The sequence below is a fragment of the Abramis brama genome (assembly GCF_963993115.1).
Source record: "Abramis brama genome assembly, chromosome: 15".
Classification (NCBI taxonomy): domain Eukaryota; kingdom Metazoa; phylum Chordata; class Actinopteri; order Cypriniformes; family Leuciscidae; genus Abramis; species Abramis brama.
Window position 1 is genome coordinate 9,130,673 of NC_139977.1, and position 15,411 is coordinate 9,146,083.

A 15,411-nucleotide genomic window follows, 5' to 3' on the forward strand; every position below is an offset into this window, starting at 1 on the left:
AAGCGTTTGGCACGTCAGACTCCAGGGCTGTCTATGTTGGAGGTGCGAGCTGCAGCCATTCGGTGGGAGCGGGAGGGTGGGCCTAGTGCCGTCACTAGAGGTAGAAGTTGTTCAGTCCCTTCTCTTTGTGCTATGCAGACCTCTAAAGGCCAGTATATTCCCTCCCCCACTGTGAACCCGGCTAGTTCAGAAATGGCAGAATTGAGAGCGATGTTGTTGAAACAGCAGGAACAGATTAATCTGTTAACTAGAAGTTTGTCTACTTTGCAGGGGCCTGTACGCCAGGTTAGGTCTAGCCGCCCAACCCCTGTCATTTGTAGGCGATGTCAAAAATCTGGTCACTATGCAAGAGAGTGTGACAACGAGCGAGTGGTTCCAGCACAGCCCTTAGCTCTTCAAACTCATCGTCAGGCTGACTCCATTCCCTCTTCTCAGATGTCGGAAAACTAGCTCCCTCCAATGTGCAGAGCCACACGTTGGGTGGGGGTAGTATGGGCTCTCAGGGTCAGATTCCGGCATGCCATACTGTGTCATCTCTTGTGGGACAGTGTCCCAAGGTAGCTGTCAGTGTAGGGGGAGTAATTGTTAACTGCTTATTGGATACAGGGTCCATGGTGTCCACTATGGTGGAAAGTTTCTTTTTAGATAATTTTCAAGACCAGCTTCAGCATTGTCATTGGTTGCAGCTTCGTGCTGCAAATGGTTTAGAAATACCCTACACAGGCTATGCAGAGTTAACCGTTGAGTTGCTGGGAAGGGTAATTCCTGATCGTGGCTGGTTAGTAGTCAAGGATCCCCCGGGTCAGCCCCTTCCATCTGCGGTGCCCGGTGTATTGGGAATGAATATAATCCGAGAATGTTATGACGAACTATTTGGCCAGCATGGCCCCGCTCTGTTTGATCTCCCACCAGTGGTTTGTGCGTCACCTCCATGGCAGAGAGCCCTGCAGCATTGCCATCTAGCCCAGTTCAATTTCCCTGGGACTAAGATAGGGGTTGTTAAAGTTCGGGGTAGGAGGCCCATCCATATACCTGGGGGTACTGTTAAATTGGTGCCTGCCACCTGCTCTCCTCAGTTTTGTACTGCTCCTGCTGTTCTTCTTGAACCAGCTACCAATTCGTTACCTGAGGGTCTTCTTGTTTCACCTGCCCTAGTTCATGTAGAGCGAGGTACAGCTTTTATTCCTATTGTTAATGTTGGACTTACCCGTGCTACACTTTACCCCCGTAGTTTAATAGGTGTGGTGGCTCATGTCACAGTCGAAAGCCTCCCTACCGGCATTGAGGTTGTTCGGGGAATTGATACTGTTACGGCCACTCTTAACTCTCACATTGGGCAGGTTGATAAAGTGAAAGAGCAGATTCGGGCTATTGACCTATCCGGGCTCTCAGAGTCTGAACAAGAACATGTGAGGGCCTTTTTGTTAAAGCATGTGTCCGTCTTTTCAGCTTTTGAGGGTGATCTTGGCTGTACCAATCTGCTGTCACATGACATTCCCTTATTAGATGATCAGCCTGTTAGGCAGAGGTATAGGCGTCTCCCCCCTTCTGACTACGAGGCTGTGAAGGCCCATCTACAGCAGCTTTTGGACAGCCAGATTATCCGGGAAAGTAGTAGCCCCTATGCCTCTCCCATTGTTCTGGTGAGGAAGAAGGATGGCAGCCTTCGTATGTGTGTGGATTACCGACAACTCAATCGGAAGACACGGAGGGATGCATTTCCACTTCCCCGCATAGAGGAGTCCTTAGATGCATTGTCTGGGGCACAGTGGTTTTCCACGCTGGATTTAGCTAGTGGCTATAACCAGGTACCAGTGACTGAGAAGGACCGCCCAAAGACTGCTTTTTGCACACCCTTTGGACTATTTGAGTTCAATAGAATGCCTTTTGGGCTATGCAATGCTCCAGGCACATTCCAGCGGTTAATGGAAAGGATGTTTGGAGCCCAAAACTGTCAGTCCCTCTTGTTGTACCTGGACGACATCATTGTGTTTTCGTCTAGTGTGAATGACCATATGGCCCGTTTAGACCTGGTGTTGAGCCGACTCCAGAAAGAAGGATTGAAGGCAAAACTGGAGAAGTGTTGTTTCTTTAGGAAGGAGGTCCAGTATTTGGGCCATTTAATCTCCCGTGAAGGTGTGTCTACGGATCCAGCCAAGGTGTCTGCCGTTGCCAACTGGCCTCACCCTACCAATGTTTCAGAGTTGAGGTCCTTCCTTGGATTTGCAAGTTACTATAGGCGGTTTGTGGAGGGATTTTCAGAACTAGCTGCTCCACTACATCGTCTGGTAGCTGATTTAGCAGGGACTAAGACGAGGAAGGGCCACGGACCACGGCTGGATGGGGCCTGGACAGACTCTTCCGAGCAGAGTTTCCAGGAGTTAAAGAGGAGGTTAGTGAATTCACCTACCTTGGCGTTTGCTAATTTCACTCTCCCCTTCATCCTTGAGGTGGACGCTAGCCATATTGGTCTTGGAGCAGTGCTCTCGCAAGAACAGGATGGTAAAAATCGCCCAATTGCCTACGCCAGCCGGAGTCTTAGCCCTGCCGAGAAGAACTATAGTTCCATGAAGTTGGAATTTCTGGGTATGAAATGGGCAATGACAGAGAAGTTCCGGGAATACTTGTGGGGCCAACAATGTACAGTCTGGACTGATAACAACCCTTTGAGCTACCTGGATACAGCTAAGTTGGGCGCGACTGAGCAGCGATGGGTAGCGGAGCTATCTGCTTATAATTACACCATTCGCTACCGCTCCGGTCGCTCAAATAAGAATGCAGACTCTCTGTCCAGACAGCCTCCTGTAGAATGCTCCAACTCTGTTTCAGGGCCATCAGCTGCAGGAACTGCTCTACCTGTGCCCATGCAACAAGCTGCCCGACGAGAGGGGTGTCTTCAGGTGACCCAAGAGACCATGTCTGTCTTTCCTTTTCATACTGCTAAGGACCTAAAGGCTCTGCAAGAGGTGGACCCTACTATCAGTGCTTTCCTCCCATTCTGGCGGATGCAGCAACTACCTAACTCTACAGCCCGGGAACGCCTGCCTGGGCCAACCAAGGTACTATTTCGCCACTGGGATCGCCTGGTGGAAACCACTGGATTGCTGTACCGCCGGATTCACCGGCCTGACGGGGGTGAGGAAATTGATCAACTTCTGCTGCCAGGATGCCTAAAGGGTGAAGTACTGAAGCAGCTCCACGATGAGCATGGTCATCAGGGCATAGAGCGCACCTCCGAGTTAGTGCGCCAGAGGTGCTATTGGCCAGGGATGAAGGACGACATTAAACAGTGGTGCCTAGACTGTGTGAGATGTACCCTCGCCAAGTCCGCTCACCCCAAGCCCTATGCGCCTATGGGACACCTGCTAGCGTCTCGTCCCAACCAGATCCTAGCAGTGGACTTCACCTTCCTGGAACCTTCCAGAGATGGTAAGGAACAAGTTTTAATTATCACTGATGTGTTTTCTAAATTCACACAGGCAGTGCCTACCCGGGACCAGAAGGCGGCAACAGTGGCTAACGTGCTGGTCCGGGAGTGGTTCTTCCGGTACGGGGTCCCTGCTCGTCTCCACTCCGACCAAGGCCGTAGTTTTGAGAATGCTGTTATTTATCAGCTGTGCAGCCTATATGGGGTCCAAAAGACCCGGACAACACCCTACCATCCGCAGGGAAATGGCCAGTGCGAGCGGTTTAATCGCACAATGCACGATCTGTTGCGTACGCTCTCAGCTGAGCAGAAGAGCCGCTGGCCTGACTATTTACCTCAGTTGGTGTTCAGCTACAACACCACCATCCATCAGTCAACGGGTGAGTCCCCACATTTTATAATGTTTGGTCAGGAGCCTCAACTACCTGTTGACTTCCTTTTGGGCAGAGTACCAGAACCGGAAGGCGGGAGAGTGAGTGAGTGGGTGCAGGAACATCAGAGACGTCTAACCGTGGCCTTCCATGGCACTAGAGAACGGTTGCAGGCGGCTGCCGCACGGAGGAAGGAACGGCACGACCAAGGAGCCCAAAATGTGCCATTGGAAGTAGGACAGTTCGTTTATCTCAGAGACCATGGATTGAGAGGGCGTAACAAAATCCAGGATGCCTGGAGCCCAATCCTACACCAAGTGGTCCGAGCCCCATCCCCTGGAGGTGTGGTATACTCCGTAGCCCCCGTGCATAACCTTAGTGTGAGCCGACAAGTACATCGGATGATGCTAAAGCTTGCCCGTCAAAATCACTGCCCAGAGCCTCCTGACGTACCCTTGGAGCATCCGACATCAGCTGATCATGAGATTGAAGATGATCATGTTGGTCAGTGGATCATGGTGAGGGCACCCGGGAACCAGACACAACCTGTCCATCTCGATCCAGTTGCTTCCCCTCCTGAACTGTCTGGTCCAGCCAGCCCCTTGGCGCAAGTTGAACAGCCTGCTCCGGTTTCAGTGACTCATACAGAAGCTTGCCCTGATGATGGTGTCCTAGCTCTACGCAGAACCTCCCGGACCACCGCCGGAAGACATGGGAATCTCCATAACCTCCCAGTGTCGGTGGTGAGTAGGGCAGACGGGGCTATGAACTCCCGGGTACCTGGCTCTAGTAATATGGTCATGGGGGTTTTCAGACCCTGGTGTTAATAGAACGGAATATGTTTTTTGTTGGTTTTTTTTTGGTTATACACTTTTTTTATTTTTTTTTATCTGCGGGACGCTGATAAAGAATGGGGGGGTAGAGCTGTAACCGACCGAATAATTGCCATAGCATGTTTGTCCTTCTGTTCTTACCGTATCCCTCTTCCTTTCAGCCACGCCCTCTAGCTAGCTTGCAAGTGGCTAATCATTCATTAGCGGCAGTGGCATGTTGTATAAAACTGGCATATTGGGTGGCAAACAAAGTAATTTCTCAGCTCGTTACATCCTCTTTACATTGGGTACGCTGTGTCGTTGCATATGGAAGATGCTTCCGGGTAGCATATGGTTGATCTACCGAAGGTCTTGGCCGAAGACACTGTGCGCGCGCAGTCTGTTATTGTCTATGGGGATGCGAGTTGAGGTTTTCATACGGGGAAGGTAATCAGGGTGTCCCATTTCCGTGTATGTGGTGTGTGACATTCCAAGAGGTTTGCATACGGGGAAGGTAACCTGGGAGTCCAATTTCCGTGTATGTTGAGTGTGATATTCCTAGAGAAAGCTTGTCACTGCTGCTTTGCCTCCTGTGAATTTAATGTAATTGTAGCTTTTGCCTCATTTTGTTTTGTTTTCTTTACTGTCTTTTGTTATTTTGTGTTTCAGTAATAGGTGTGGTATTGGCTGCCCCATTAGTTTGCTGTGGTAGCGCTAACATCAGTTTTGCTTATTTCTTATCTGGTTTATTAGGTTTAATAGTAACATCAATCTTTTCTTCTCTGTTCTGGAGAACCAGAGTGTTGAAGCTGTTTCGTGGGATAGGTCGCCGGATTGAGCCCTCCTCTTCACACATTGCGCACAGTATTTGTAGTGGTAACGTGCACTTCACTATTTGCAGTGATCACCCTTTGTAGTATTTGTGCCTATGAGTATGAGTGTGTGTGTGTGTGTGTGTGTGCGCGTGTGTGAATAGGCCACAGATTCAGCAGCACGGGTGGTGTCGACCTCACTCCCTTTTCAGGACAGGTAACCTCTCCTAAACAGCTGATCCATTTAATTATTATTTGCTTTCTTTAGTATTCCTGGTGGCAGCCACTACCTCCCTCTGGCTGGTCTAGGGGGCTCATTTGTATCGCCCCATACTACTCGGAGAAACAAACCCCAGACTGTTTTTATTGAACTATCTGTTAATAAACATGTTTGTACTTTTATATTGAAATATTACGTCTCTGTCATTACTTCAGTATCTGTGTGTGAGAGCCCTCTTGTCTAAATTAAGGTGTTGGAGGTCTAGGTAGCCTACATCTTGGTGTGAAAGGCCCCAGGTGGCGTAGTTGAGCACCCTAGAGTCAATACCTATATCATATGACTCTTGCCGGTCACATATAGAAAGCCCAAGATCGAGGACTCTTTGACCAGAAATATGTTCTGAAGGTCAAAAGGGGACCTCTGTATAGCTGATTTATCATAAAAAGGAGTCTATAACTTTCTATAGTTTGAAAAATTTTGAGGACACTTTGACCACAAATAAGTTCAAAAGGTCAGATATGGATATCTATATGGCTTATGAAGCATCAGAAGGAATCTATGAGTATGTATAGAAAGCCCAAGATTGAGGACTCTTTGGCCAGAAATATGTTCAGGAGGTCAAAAGGGGACCTCTGTATAGCTGACATCATCAAAAGGAGTCTATAACTTTATATAGTTTGAAAAATGTTAGGACACTTTGACCACAAATAAGTTCAAAAGGTCAGATATGGACATCTATATGGCTTATGAAGCATCAGAAGGAGTCTATGAGTATGTATAGAAATCCCATGATCGAGGACTCTTTGGCCAGAAATATGTTCAGGAGGTCAAAAGGGGACCTCTGTATAGCTGATTTATCATCAAAAGGAGTCTATAACTTTATATAGATTGATTTCTTTTTTTTAGGACACTTTGACCACAAATAAGTTCAAAAGGTCAGATATGGACATCTATATGGCTTATGAAGCATCAGAAGGAGTCTATGAGTATGTATAGAAAGCCCAAGATCGAGGACTCTTTGGCAAGAAATATGTTCCTTGGGTTAAATATGGAATTCTGTATGTCTGACGTAACATCAGAAAGAGTCAACAATATGGAAAGGTCAAGTTTCGAGTACTCACTCCTTGGCCAGAAAAAAATTTGGTAGGTCAAATATGGACTTTTGTCAGGATGATATAACATCCGAGGATATCAATCTGAATGTATAGTGTTAATCTTTTAGGACTCTTTGGCCAGAAATATGTTCAGTAGGTCAAAAGGGGACCTCTGTATAGCTGATTTATCATCAGAAGGAGACTATAACTTTATATAGTTTGAAAAATTTTGAGGACACTTTGACAAGAAATAAGTTCAAAAGGTCAGATATGGACATCTATATGGCTTATAAAGCATCAGAAGGAATCTATGAGTATGTATAGAAAGCCCAATATTGAGGACTCTTTGGCCAAAAACATGTTCAGGAGGTCAAAAGGGGACCTCTGTATAGCTGACTTATCATCAAAAGGAGTCTATAACTTTATATAGTTTGAAAAATTTTAGGACACTTTGACCACAAATAAGTTCAAAATGTCAGATATGGACATCTATATGGCTTATGAATCATCAGAAGGAGTCTATGAGTATGTATAGAAAGCATAAGATCGAGGACTCTTTGGCCAGAAATATGTTCTGGAGGTCAAAAGGGGTCCTCTGTATAGCTGATTTATCATCAAAAGGAGTCTATAACTTTATATAGTTTGAAAACTTTGAGGACACTTTGACCACAAATAAGTTCAACAGGTCAGATATGGACATCTATATGGCTTATGAAGCATCAGAAGGAGTCTATGAGTATGTATAGAAAGCATAAGATCGAGGACTCTTTGGCAAGAAATATGTTCTGGAGGTCAAAAAGGGCCCTCCGTATAGCTGATTTATCATCAAAAGGAGTCTATAACTTTATATAGTTTGAATTTTTTTTAGGACACTTTGACCACAGATAAGTTCAAAAGGTCAGATATGGTCATCTATATGGCTTATGAAGCATCAGAAGGAGTCTATGAGTATGTATAGAAAGCATAAGATCGAGGACTCTTTGGCCAGAAATATGTTCTGGAGGTCAAAAGGGGCACTCTGTATAGCTTATTTATTATCAAAAGGAGTCTATAACTTTCTATAGTTTGAAAAATTTTGAGAACACTTTGACCACAAATAAGTTCAAAAGGTCAGATATGGACATCTATATGGCTTATGAATCATCAGAAGGAGTCTATGAGTATGTATGGAAAGCCCAAGATTGAGGACTCTTTGGCCAGAAATATGTTCAGGAGGTCAAAAGGGGACCTCTGTATAGCTGACTTATCATCAAAAGGAGTCTATAACTTTATATAGTTTGAAAAATTTTAGGACACTTTGACCACAAATAAGTTCAACAGGTCAGATATGGACATCTATATGGCTTATGAAGCATCAGAAGGAGTCTATGAGTATGTATAGAAAGCATAAGATCGAGGACTCTTTGGCCAGAAATATGTTCTGGAGGTCAAAAGGGGACCTCTGTATAGCTGATTTATCATCAAAAGGAGTCTATAACTTTCTATAGTTTGAAAAAATGTTAAGACACTTTGACCACAAATAAGTTCAAAAGGTCAGATATGGACATCTATATGGCTTATGAAGCATCAGAAGGAGTCTATGAGTATGTATAGAAAGCCCACGATCGAGGACTCTTTGGCCAGAAATATGTTCAGGAGGTCAAAGGGGGACCTCTGTATAGCTGACTTATCATCAAAAGGAGTCTATAACTTTCTATAGTTTGAAAAATTTTGAGAACACTTTGACCACAAATAAGTTCAAAAGGTCAGATATGGACATCTATATGGCTTATGAATCATCAGAAGGAGTCTATGAGTATGTATGGAAAGCCCAAGATTGAGGACTCTTTGGCCAGAAATATGTTCAGGAGGTCAAAAGGGGACCTCTGTATAGCTGATTTATCATCAAAAGGAGTCTATAACTTTCTATAGTTTGAAAAAATGTCAAGACACTTTGACCACAAATAAGTTCAAAAGGTCAGATATGGACATCTATATGGCTTATGAAGCATCAGAAGGAGTCTATGAGTATGTATAGAAAGCCCATGATCGAGGACTCTTTGGCCAGAAATATGTTCAGGAGGTCAAAAGGGGACCTCTGTATAGCTGATTTATCTTTAAAAGGAGTCTATAACTTTATATTGTTTGAAAATTTTTAGGACACTTTGACCAAAAATAAGTTCAAAATGTCAGATATGGAAATCTATATGGCTTATGAAGCATCAGAAGAAGTCTATATGTATCGAAAGCATAAGATCGAGGACTCTTTGGCAAGAAATTTGTTCTGGAGGTCAAAAAGGGCCCTCCGTATAGCTGATTTATCATCAAAAGGAGTCTATAACTTTATATAGTTTGAATTTTTTTTAGGACACTTTGACCACAGATAAGTTCAAAAGGTCAGATATGGTCATCTATATGGCTTATGAAGCATCAGAAGGAGTCTATGAGTATGTATAGAAAGCCCAAGATCGAGGACTCTTTGGCCAGAAATATGTTCAGGAGGTCAAAAGGGGCCCTCTGTATAGCTGATTTATCATCAAAAGGAGTCTATAACTTTATATAGTTTGAAAACTTTGAGGACACTTTGACCACAAATAAGTTCAACAGGTCAGATATGGACATCTATATGGCTTATGAAGCATCAGAAGGAGTCTATGAGTATGTATAGAAAGCATAAGATCGAGGACTCTTTGGCAAAAAATATGTTCTGGAGGTCAAAAAGGGCCCTCCGTATAGCTGATTTATCATCAAAAGGAGTCTATAACTTTATATAGTTTGAATTTTTTTTAGGACACTTTGACCACAGATAAGTTCAAAAGGTCAGATATGGTCATCTATATGGCTTATGAAGCATCAGAAGGAGTCTATGAGTATGTATGGAAAGCCCAAGATTGAGGACTCTTTGGCCAGAAATATGTTCAGGAGGTCAAAAGGGGACCTCTGTATAGCTGATTTATCATCAAAAGGAGTCTATAACTTTATATAGTTTGAAAAAATGTTAGGACACTTTGACCACAAATAAGTTCAAAAGGTCAGATATGGACATCTATATGGCTTATGAAGCATCAGAAGGAGTCTATGAGTATGTATATAAAGCCCAAGATCAAGGACTCTTTGGCCAGAAATATGTTCAGGAGGTCAAAATGGGACCTCTGTATAGCTGATTTATCATCAAAAGGAGTCTATAACTTTCTATAGTTTGAAAAAATGTTAGGACACTTTGACCACAAATAAGTTCAAAAGGACAGATATGGACATCTATATGGCTTTTGAAGCATCAGAAGGAGTCTATGAGTATGTATAGAAAGCCCAAGATCGAGGACTCTTTGACCAGAAATATGTTCTGAAGGTCAAAAGGGGACCTCTGTATAGCTGATTTATCATAAAAAGGAGTCTATAACTTTCTATAGTTTGAAAAATTTTGAGGACACTTTGACCACAAATAAGTTCAAAAGGTCAGATATGGATATCTATATGGCTTATGTAACATTAGAAGGAGTCTATGAGTATGTATAGAAAGGTCAAGATTGAGAACTCTATGGCCATAAATATATACCTTGGGTCAAATATGGACTTCTGTATGGCTGATTTAACATCAGAAGGAGTCTATGAGTTTCTAAGAGTAAAACACATTTAGAGGATTCTTTGGCCAAAAACATGTTATATCAGTCAAATATGGCTACAGTCTGGCTGACATAACATCACGAGAAGTCTTTATGGTAGGAGAAATATAAATAGTAAGGTAAATGTTCAAGGTCTCTGGCCAGAAATATGTTCAGAAGGTCAAATATGGCCTTCTGTATGGCTGATTTAACATCAGAAGGAGTCTATACATTTATAATAGACAAAATCCTTTTGAGAACTCTTAGGTCAAATTTTTTTTCAATCAGTCAAATGTGGACTACTGTCTGCCTGATTTTACATTACGAGAAGTCAGTCTATATGTATAGTGAGTTGATGTTCACGGTCTCTGGCTAGAAATATGTTCAGAAGGTCAAAAATAGACTACTGGCTGGTTAATATAACATCACAAGAAGTCAATCTGTAGTATAGCAAGATAATGTTCAAGAACTCTTTGGCCAGAAATATGTTCAGAAGGTCAAAAGGTGACCTTTGTATAGCTGATTTTTCATCAGAAGGAGCCTATAACTTTATATAGTTTGAAAAATTTTGAGGACACTTTGACCAGAAATAAGTTCAAGAGGTCAGATATGGACATCTATATGGCTTATGAAGCATCAGAAGGATTTGGACTATGATTATGTATAGAAAGCCCAAGATTGAGGACTCTTTGGCAAGAAATATGTTCCTTTGGTCAAATACGGAATTCTGTATGTCTGACGTAACATCAGAAAGAGTCAACAAGTATATATGGAAAGGTCAAGTTTCGCGTACTCACTCTTTGGCCAGAAAAAAATCCGGTAGGTCAAATATGGACTTTTGTGAGGATGATATAACATCTTTAAGGACTCTTTGGCCAGAAATATGTTCAGTAGGTCAAAAGCTACTACTATGTATAGCTCATTGTTATAACATTATGTGCTTTGCACAAACGATCTAACGTTGAGCATCATTAAAGAAACATAGGTTATGCACTTCGTGCATTGCATTGCATTGCACACCAAAACTAACTCCATGTTCATTAAAGAGATAACATATGTGTTGTTGCAATTGCATTGCACAAACGATCTAACGTTGTGCACTGAAGAATAACATATAGGTTATGCACTTTTCGCATTTGCATTGCATGGCACACCAGAACAAAATCATTCCCATGTTCATTATAGAGATGATATGTGTGTTGTTGCATTGCATTGCATTGCATTGCAATACTTTACTTTGCTTTGCATTGCATTGCATTGCATTACATTGCACTAACGATCTAACGTTATGCACTGAAGAATAACTTATAGGTTATGCATAATTCGCATTGCATTGCATTGCACACCAGAACATAATCATTCCCATGTTCATTATAGAGATGATATGTGTGTTGATGCATTGCATTGCATTGCATTGCATTGCACTAACGATCTAACGTTGTGCACTGAAGAATAACATATAGGTTATGCACTTTTCGCATTGCATGGCATTGCACACCAGAACTAAATCATTCCCATGTTCATTAAACAGATAACGTGTGTTGGTGCATTGCATTGCATTGCACAAACGATCTAACGTTGTGCACTGAAGAATAACATATAGGTCATCCACTTTTCGCATTGCATGGCATTGCACACCAGAACTAAATCATTCCCATGTTCTTTAAAGAGATGATATGTGTGTTGATGCATTGCATTGCACTAGCGATGTAACGTTGTGCACTGAAGAATAACATATAGGTTATGCACTTTTTGCATTGCATTGCATTGCACACCAGAACTACCTCATTCCCATGTTGATTAAAGACGTGTGTTGTTGCATTGCATTGCATTGCATTGCATTGATTTGCATTTATATGCATTGCGTTGCACTGCATTGCATTGCATTGCATTGCATTGCACAAACGATCTAACGTTGTGCACTGAAGAATAACATATAGGTTATGCTCTTTTCGCATTGCATTTGCACACCAGAACTACCTCATTCCCATGTTGATTAAAGACATAACGTGTGTTGTTGCTTTGCATTGCATTGCATTGCACTAACGATCTAACGTTGTGCACTGAATAACATTCATTCATTGCATTGCATTGCACACCAGAACTAAATCATTCCCATGTTTATTAAAGACATAACGTGTGTTTTTGCATTGCTCTGCTTTGCACTGCATTGCATTGCATTGCTCTAACGATCTAACGTTGTGCACTGAAGAATAACATATAGGTTATGCACTTTTCGCATTGCATTGCACACCAGAACAAAATCATTCCAAAGTTCATTATAGAGATGATATGTGTGTTGTTGCATTGCATTGCATTGCATTGCATTGCATTGAACTAACGATCTAACGTTGTGCACTGTAGAATAACATATAGGTTATGCACTTTTTGCATTGTATTGCATTGCACACCAGAACTAAATCATTTCCATGTTGATTAAAGACATAACGTGTGCTGTTGCATTGCATTGCATTGATTTGCAATGCTTTGCATTGCATTGCATTGCATTGCATTGATTTGCAATGCTTTGCACTGCATTGCACTGCATTGCATTGCATTGCATTGCACTAACGATCTAACTTTGTGCACTGAAGAATAACATATAGGTTATGCACTTTTTGCATTTCACTGCATTGCACACCAGAACTAAATCATTCCCAGGTTCATTAAAGAGATAACGTTTTTTGGTGCATTGCATTGCATTGCTTTGCATTGCACAAACGATCTAATGTTGTGCACTGAAGAATAACATATAGGTTACGCTCTTTTCGCATTGCATTGCACACCAGAACAAAATCATTCCAAAGTTCATTATAGAGATGATATGTGTGTTGTTGCATTGCATTGCATTGATTTGCATTGCTTTGCACTGCATTGCATTGCATTGCATTGCATTGCATTGCACTACACTAAAGATCTAACGTTGTGCACTGAAAAATAACATATAGGTTATGCACTTTTTGCATTGCATTGCATTGCACACCAGAACTAAATCATTCCCATGTTGATTAAAGACATAACGTGTGCTGTTGCATTGCATTGCATTGCATTGATTTGCAATGCTTTGCACTGCATTGCATTGCATTGCATTGCATTGCACTAACGATCTAACTTTGTGCACTGAAGAATAACATATAGGTTATGCACTTTTTGCATTTCACTGCATTGCACACCAGAACTAAATCATTCCCATGTTCATTAAAGAGATAACGTTTGTTGGTGCATTGCATTGCACAAACGATCTAATGTTGTGCACTGAAGAATAACATATAGGTTATGCTCTTTTCGCATTGCATTGCACACCAGAACAAAATCATTCCAAAGTTCATTATAGAGATGATATGTGTGTTGTTGCATTGCATTGCATTGCATTGCATTGCATTGCATTGAACTAACGATCTAACGTTGTGCACTGTAGAATAACATATAGGTTATGCACTTTTTGCATTGTATTGCATTGCACACCAGAACTAAATCATTCTCATGTTCATTAAAGAGATAACGTGTGTTGTTGCATTGCATTTCATTGCACTAGCGATGTAACGTTGTGCACTGAAGAAAAACATATAGGTTATGCACTTTTTGCATTGCATTGCACTCCAGAACTAAATCATTCCCATGTTCTTTAAAGAGATAATGTGTGTTGTTGCATTGCATTGTATTCCATTGCATTGCTTTGCACTGCTTTGCATTGAATTGCATTGCACTAACGATCTAACGTTGTGCACTAAAGAATAACATATAGGTATGCACTTTTTGCACTGCAATTGCATTGCACACCAGAACTACCTCATTCCCATGTTGATTAAAGACATAACGTATGTTGTTGCATTGAATTGATTTGCAATGCTTTGCACTGCATTGCATTGCATTGCACAAACGATCTAACGTTGTGCACTGAAGAATAACATATAGGTTATGCTCTTTTCGCATTGTATTGCACAGCAGAACTAAATCATTCTCATGTTCATTAAAGAGATAACGTGTGTTGTTGCATTGCATTGCATTGCATTGCACAAACGATCTAACGTTGTGCACTGAAGTTGTGCACAAAAGGTCCCCTTTTGACCTACTGAACATATTTCTGGCCAAAGAGTCCTAAAAGATTAACACTATACATTCAGACTGATATCTTCGGATGTTATATCATCCTGACAAAATAGCCCATATTTGACCTACCGAATTTTTTTCTGGCCAATATGTGCATCTAACGATCTAACGTTGTGCACTGAAGAATAACATATAGGTTATGCACTTTTCGCATTTGCATTGCATGGCACACCAGAACAAAATCATTCCCATGTTCATTATAGAGATGATATGTGTGTTGTTGCATTGCATTGCATTGCATTGCATTACTTTACTTTGCTTTGCATTGCATTGCATTTCATTACATTGCACTAACGATCTAACGTTATGCACTGAAGAATAACTTATAGGTTATGCATAATTCGCATTGCATTGCATTGCACACCAGAACATAATCATTCCCATGTTCATTATAGAGATGATATGTGTGTTGATGCATTGCATTGCATTGCATTGCATTGCATTGCACTAACGATCTAACGTTGTGCACTGAAGAATAACATATAGGTTATGCACTTTTCGCATTGCATGGCATTGCACACCAGAACTAAATCATTCCCATGTTCATTAAAGAGATGATATGTGTGTTGATGCATTGCATTGCACTAGCGATGTAACGTTGTGCACTGAAGAATAACATATAGGTTATGCACTTTTTGCATTGCATTGCATTGCACACCAGAACTACCTCATTCCCATGTTGATTAAAGACGTGTGTTGTTGCATTGCATTGCATTGCATTGCATTGATTTGCATTTATTTGCATTGCTTTGCACTGCATTGCATTGCATTGCATTGCATTGCATTGCATTGCATTGCATTGCATTGCACAAACGATCTAACGTTGTGCACTGAAGAATAACATATAGGTTATGCTCTTTTCGCATTGCATTTGCACACCAGAACTACCTCATTCCCATGTTGATTAAAGACATAACGTGTGTTGTTGCTTTGCATTGCATTGCATTGCACTAACGATCTAACGTTGTGCACTGAATAACATTC